The following is a 7,023-nucleotide window of genomic DNA, read 5'->3' as shown; positions in this document are numbered from 1 at the left end:
AATCAAAGTTTTATATAGAGAGGGACACACACACAGACACACAAACACACAGACACACACACACACAGAGAGAGAGAGAGAGAGAGAGAAAGAGAATCTTCCATATGCTGATTCACTCCCCAAATGGCCGCGAGTGCAGGAGTTGGGGCATGCTGAAGCCAGGAGCTTCTTCTGGGTCTCCCAAGTGGGTGCAGGGGTCCAAGCACTTGAGCCATCTTCTGCTGCTTCCCAGGCACATTAGCAGGGAGCTGGATCAGAAGTGGAGCAGCTGGGTCTGAAACTGGCACACATAGGTCGCTTAAACTACTATGCCACAACATTGGCCCCAAATAGTGCTATAAAAATAATATTGTAAAACTTCTTGCATCTTAGAATTACTTGATTTTTTCTCTTATAAATCTCACATACAATAGGAGTTTTCAGTTTTGCTAAGTACCTAAACTTTTTGCTATTATCATTTTAGATATTTTTCATCACTCTTAAATTATTCTAAGTTCTAAAAAAGACTATGGGGATATGAGAAGCTGTTGTAGTACCATCATCATTCTTCAATGTTTTTAATGAATTGCTACACACATTGCTTCATTATTTTTAAGGGACAAGGGAAGCCAAGCTTTGTAGGCTGCTGCTAGTTTTCTTTGAACAACATTGAGATTTCAGTTACTTCATTTGGCACCAAAGATGAGAAAGGGAAAAAAAGGTGAAGTTAGATCTTTCACAATAATTAGAAAATAAATTCATAGAGACATACAACAACTGTGTGGAGCTATACTATCAAATACTGTAGCCACAAGTAGTCACACATTCAGCAACTCAAATGTACTCAGTTAAAATATAGTGTATGCGGGGCCGACGCTGTGGCGTAGTGGGTAAAGCTGCCGCCTGCAGTGCTGGCATCCCAAATGGGCACTGCTTCAAGTCCCGGCTGCTTCACTTCTGATCCAGCTCTCTGGTATGGCCTGGAAAAGCAGTAGCAGATGGCCCAAGTCCTTGGGCCCCTGCAGCTGCTTGGGAAACCAGGAAGAAGCTCCTAGCTCCTGGCTTCGAATAGGTGCAGCTCTGGCCATCGCAGCCAATTGGGGAGTGAACCAGCAGATGGAAGACTGCTCTCTCTCTGTCTCTTTCTACCTCTCTTTCTATGCAGCTCTGATTTTCAAATAAATAAGTAAATCTTAAAAAAAGTAATTTAGCTGACCCCGCGGCTCACTAAGCTAATCCTCCGCCTTGCGGCGCCAGCACACTGGGTTCTAGTCCCAGTCAGGGCACCGGATTCTGTCCCAGTTGCCCCTCTTCCAGGCCAGCTCTCTGCTGTGGCCAGGGTGTGCAGTGAAGGATGGCCCAAGTCCTTGGGCCCTGCACCCAATGGGAGACCAGGAGAAGCACCTGGCTCCTGCCATTGGATCAGCGCGGTGCGCCGGCCGCAGCGCGCCAGCCATGGCTGCCATTGGAGGGTGAACCAACGGCAAAGGAAGATCTTTCTCTCTGTGTCTCTCTCTCACTGTCCACTCTGCCTGTCAAAAAATAAAAATAAAAAAAATATTTTAAAAAAAGTAATTTATGCATACATATCCACTATATTCTGTATGCTCAGTATGAAAAATATTATCTATCCCATAATACTTTACTTAGTTTCCTATCTAAATAATAGTGTTTGTAATCCATACAATTAAATAAAACATTAAAATTAAATTTACCTTTTTTTTTTTTTTTACATTTTCAATATAGCTGTGAGAAATTTAACTGTATTAGGTAGCACTAGTACCCTATTAACAATTTTAAAAAAATCCACCTCTGGGGTAAGCATTAGGTGCACTGGTTAAAATGCTGTATGGAATGCCCACTTTCCTTATTGAAGTGTCTGGGCTTGAGTCCTTGCTCTGTTCCCAGTTACAGGTTCCTACTAGGAGGAACACTATAGGAGCCAGCAGATGATGTCTCAAGTACATGGATCCCTGACACCCATGTGGAACTTTTAGTTCCCAACTTCTGACATTAGCCTGGCCCTGCCTTGGTTGTTGCAGGCATGTGTGAAGTGAATTAACATCAAATGGGGGAATCTCTCTCAAATAAAAAAAATTGAAAAGAAAGTATAAAAAAAAAAAGGTAGAACTCTACTCTCCACTCTAGAGGTTTTTTTTTTTTTTTTATATAGAAATTCATCATGTAAATAAGATGTCACACAATAAATTTTAGAGTACAATACTAGAGTTAAATTTTTTAATGAAATAATCAGTTCATGAAATACACATTTCTTAATAAATGAAACAACTCATGGTAACTTCATCCAATTAATCAAAAGCTGACTTTATCATATAAAATATTTCTAAAAGGATATATACCATCCTTTTAGAAATTACAAGATTTTATTTCTAAAGAAGTAAGAATAAAATAGATGTTGGAGTAGGCATGCCCCATTCCCTGCCAAGGAGTCTAGTCACATATTCCCCTCCAATTTGAGATGAGATCTAACAGAAATGCTTTAAATATGCACCCTTTACAGATATGACTTAAATTGCATCAGGATCCAGACATTAGTATCCTTTACTTATGTAGGAAAGAAAAATTATGTTTTGATATGCTGTCCAAATCTACTCTCAAGAATCTTTCTCCTTTTTGAAGGAGAGGGATCCTTAAACTTGCCATTCGGGGAAGTTGATCTGTTATTGTTTGAGTGTGTTCTCTGTGTGACCAGTGTCTTTACCACCACCTTCTCCTCCCTTTTGCTGTCCCCAAAAGGCATGAGAGTTTGAGAAAACTCCTGTTTTTGGAGGAGGAGACTCTGTAACATAACACAGAGCTGTGTTCTTTCTCCTTGAATTTCAGTAAGCTGCAAGACTGTTGGCTAGAGTGGTCTCTAAATTGCTTGCACTTGTATCTGTCAAGATGACCACAGATGAAATTTTCCATTCTCTTGTTGGGTGAGTTCCCAGTATTTCTCCCAGCCAAACCAAGTTTGAATCAGACAGACTCTGCAGATTTGAGTTTTTGCCATGTCCTCCACCTGGAGCCTGGCTTGGGATGTCCATCCATCACTCTCTAGGGCAAGGTCATCTCTCCCCTTGTAAGATAGTGCTTTGGATTTTAACTCAGCCTTGAGGCATGCTGGAAAATTGTGCATCATTATTATCTTGGTCTTCTCCCAATTTCCTACGTCATGCTGCCATTTTTAGTTTGTATTAACATATTTGGCTCGAATCGGGAATTCTTGCTTAGTTGCCACTCCAAGAATTCCAAGATGGGTTGGAGCACAATGTTTCAGCTTTCCATTAAAATTATATAATACCACAGTTTCTAAGAGCTTTGTCATGGAGGATAGGAGCCAGAAAATACTTGTCTGATTACAGCAACTTCCTCAAGGAGCGTTTCCATTCCAATGCCTCTTCTTCCAGGAGTGGAAGTGTTCTATCTTTTTTTTTTTCTTTTTCTTTTTTGACAGGCAGAGTTAGCCAGTGAGAGAGAGAGACAGAGAAAAAGGTCTTCCTTCCTCTGGTTTACCCCTCAAATAGCCACCATAGCTGGCGCGCTGTGCAGATCCGAAGCCAGGAGCCAGGTGCTTCTCCTGGTCTCCCACGCGGGTGCAGGGCCCAAGCACTTGGGCCATCCTCCACTGCCTTCCCAGGCTGTAGCAGAGAGCTGGACTGGAAGAGGAGCCACCGGGACAGAACTGGTGCCCCAACCGGGACTGGAACCCGGGGTGCTGGTGCCACAGGCAGAGGATTAGCCAAGTGAGCCACAGCGCCAGCCTCTGTGTATCTTTATTTTACATCTGTTGTACACATCCTCTTCATCATCACATCCTTTACTTTTCCCTCTCATGTGTTGCAGTGAAAGCTGGGTGGATCAAGTATCTCATCAAATCTTAGCTAGAAAATTTCAACGATGACTTAAGAACATTATAAGCTCATCATGAAATTACCTATAATTAATTAAATAAGATTCTAAACAACTGAGAGTATATATCTTCATTTGAAATGATAATGCTAATTATAACTTCAGCTTTTACTTGGCTATGGAAAAGTGTCTGCTTTTTCCTGATGCTATCTTTTCACTGTATTATGACTCAAGTTTATATAATGCTTTACCTGTTGTTAAAATGAAAATTTCTGAATAGAGATACATAATTTTGTCAAGAGATCATTTAAAATCTCACTGTAGGTATGAGGATAAATAAAGAAATTATGTATATGAAAAGAGATAATTTTTATGAATTGGGATATATATATAGTCTCTTTTTAAATTTGTTCCATTAAGCTAGGGTACTTCAAAACATAAAAATAGACATTTGAATTATGCAAGAAGAGAAATAATGGAAACTATTTAAAAAAATCTAAAATACAATTTGATTATGAGAAAAAACAGGCATCTGGCCAATTTATTTCAGAAAATATACTATTCAGAATGAAAAAAGAGCCTCGCCACAGCAAAATCAGAGTTGTAACAATAAAGGCAATTATGAAAATAAACACGATGCTATTGGCCTTAGCTCACTAAACCCATTTTAAGTAACTTTTCAGAAATCAAGGTTTCCGTTCACCATAGAATGAGTTTGGAACCCATAACTCAGCCACACAATAAAAAATCTAAAGAAACAGAAAATCAGTAACTCTTCTTAGATCCATCAGAGAATTGGGGCCACATCTGGCAAATCCATGCTTCCCGAATCAGAGAGTCAAACAGGTAGAAACAGATACTCTCAGCTTCCTGGGGCAGACACCCTCATGAGAACCAGTACTGGGGTAGAAATGTCTAAAGAGGGATTGACAAATTGCTGGAGGATCAACACGGACAAAACGTCAGGGCAATCTAGAGTTAGCAGTTCCCCACAATTTCGTGAGATCTACATCCAGAAACTGCATGCTTTCACAAAGATGATGAGGGGGAAAAGAGGAAAAAAAAACACTTTGCACTTCCACAGGGAGAAAGAAGAAGTGGTCATTGTGAAGTAACTCTAGGGCAGGCCTTGTAAAGTAGAACTTTGCCAGAATCTCATAGACTGGTGTTTTCACCAGCTCTTAATCCACCCGCAGGAAGGAAAGTATCCAATCCCAGTCCACCCCAGACTTCCTGTCTTACCTGAGGGTAGGTGGGAAACAGAAGCACTTGTGAAGGTCACAACTCAGGGGCATAGGTTCACTGAAATACCTGGATCTGAGGACTTAGAACATAACCACAGGTCAGTGGACCACTTCCTTCCCCTCCATCATTCATCAATAGAGTTCCTTTATAGTAACAGAGGTATGCAGCTGTATTCTATCAGCCTCAAGTAAAGAAAGTGAGAAAAAGATGGCTTTAAACATTTTGGAGTCTCTAAAGCAGAAAAACAAGTGGCAACTGATTTAACAGACTAAAGAAAATTATGCTCAAACCTGCATTGGAGAACTCATCATGGTGACAGTTTATTCCATGAAAACCTCAAAGCCACAGGAGTCAGGGTCATGAGTATTTTGAGAGAAGGTGAAGATGATCAGGAAGAGTTTGGTGGACTATAGAGGATTTCAGAGCTACAGATCCTCTCCCACTCCCCAGGGGAAGTGAAGCTTAATGTACACATTTGCTTTCTGAAACAGATGATGATATGGGAAGCAAGTTGAAAAGAGTCTATTTAGGGAAAATTTCTGTACTGAATCGTAAGACATTTTGGCTAATCTTTTTCTATTCAATTGCTAGAATTTTGGTAGCTATAGGGTATGGAACAGGCAGGTGTTTGGAAGCTCTATGGAATAGGATTAACATGACAGATTAAAAACATGTTTATAGATAATGACTTAGGTGTTCACCACTAAAAATGGTCTTGTCAGATCCTTCTACTGTAACATACACATTAGACATGTTCATTTATGAACACAAGGCTTGCTAGCAGCTTATAACAGCTTTAAAAAAAAGATTTATTTTATTTTATTTGAAGGAGAGGTGGAGAGGTCTTCCATCTGCTGATCCACTCCCTGGATGGTTGTAATGGCTTCAAATGAAAAAAAAGGAAGGCAAAGCATTTATGCAAAAATTAATTTGGAGAAATCAGAGATTAGTAAATTTTTAATATAAATATTAACATGATCAATGGTAAGAAAAGATGTTTCAGACAAAATATAAGCAGAATTTTATCCAAAGGCATATCAAAAAATAAAATATTTTGGAATTTAAATATATATTAGAAAAATGAGAAACTCACTAGGTAAGAAGAAAATTGTGGGCACTCTTGGAGAAAGTCAAGGGAAAAGACATAAATGGGAGTGGTGGGCGGTGCTGTGTCATAGTGGGTTAAAACCCTGCCCTGTAGCACTGGCATCCTATATGGGCACCGGTTCCAGTCCCAGATGCTCCACTTCTAATCCAGCTCTCTGCTATGGCCCAGGAAAGTAGCAGTAGAAGGTAGCCCAAGTCCTTGGGTACTTGCATCCACATGGGAGACCCAGAAGAAGCACTTGGCCCCTGGTTTCGGATGAACCCAGATCCAGATGTTGTGTACATTTGGGGAGTAAACCAGAGGACGGAGGACCTCTCTGCCTCTGCCTCTCTGTACTCTATCTTTAAAATAAGTAAAAAATAAATCTTTAGAAAAGACAGAGAGAGAGAGAGAAAGAGAGAGAGAGAGAGAGAAGTATAGGGAAATATGCAGAGAATTTGAGGACAAGTCCAAGAAATTCAACAATCAAATAATTGTCATTCCAGGAAGGAAAAGAAAAATAAGTAAACAATCAGGAAACTATCAAAGAAACCACTAAACCACTTAGAAGTTTCTTAGACTATAAGAAAGTTAGTTTTCTGATAGAAAAATTTCACCAATTGCTCTCAAAGTTTGATAAAATTATCTGTATTGCTAGGCTGATTCTAAACTTCTAGAATTCCATTAGTTATATAAAGGATGAAGAGCCAGAATGGAAGTCAATTCTCAAGTTCTATGCTGAAACCTAAAAGGTTTTTAAAAGTTTGTATTTATTTTCATTTTATTTGAAATGCAGAGAGAGAAAGAAAATGTGTTCATTCTGCAAAGGCCTACATCATTCAGGGCTGGATTAAGATCCA

This window comes from Oryctolagus cuniculus, chromosome 8 (genome assembly GCF_964237555.1).
Source record: "Oryctolagus cuniculus chromosome 8, mOryCun1.1, whole genome shotgun sequence".
NCBI classification, from domain to species: Eukaryota; Metazoa; Chordata; class Mammalia; order Lagomorpha; family Leporidae; genus Oryctolagus; species Oryctolagus cuniculus.
Note: the sequence above shows the minus strand (reverse complement) of the source record.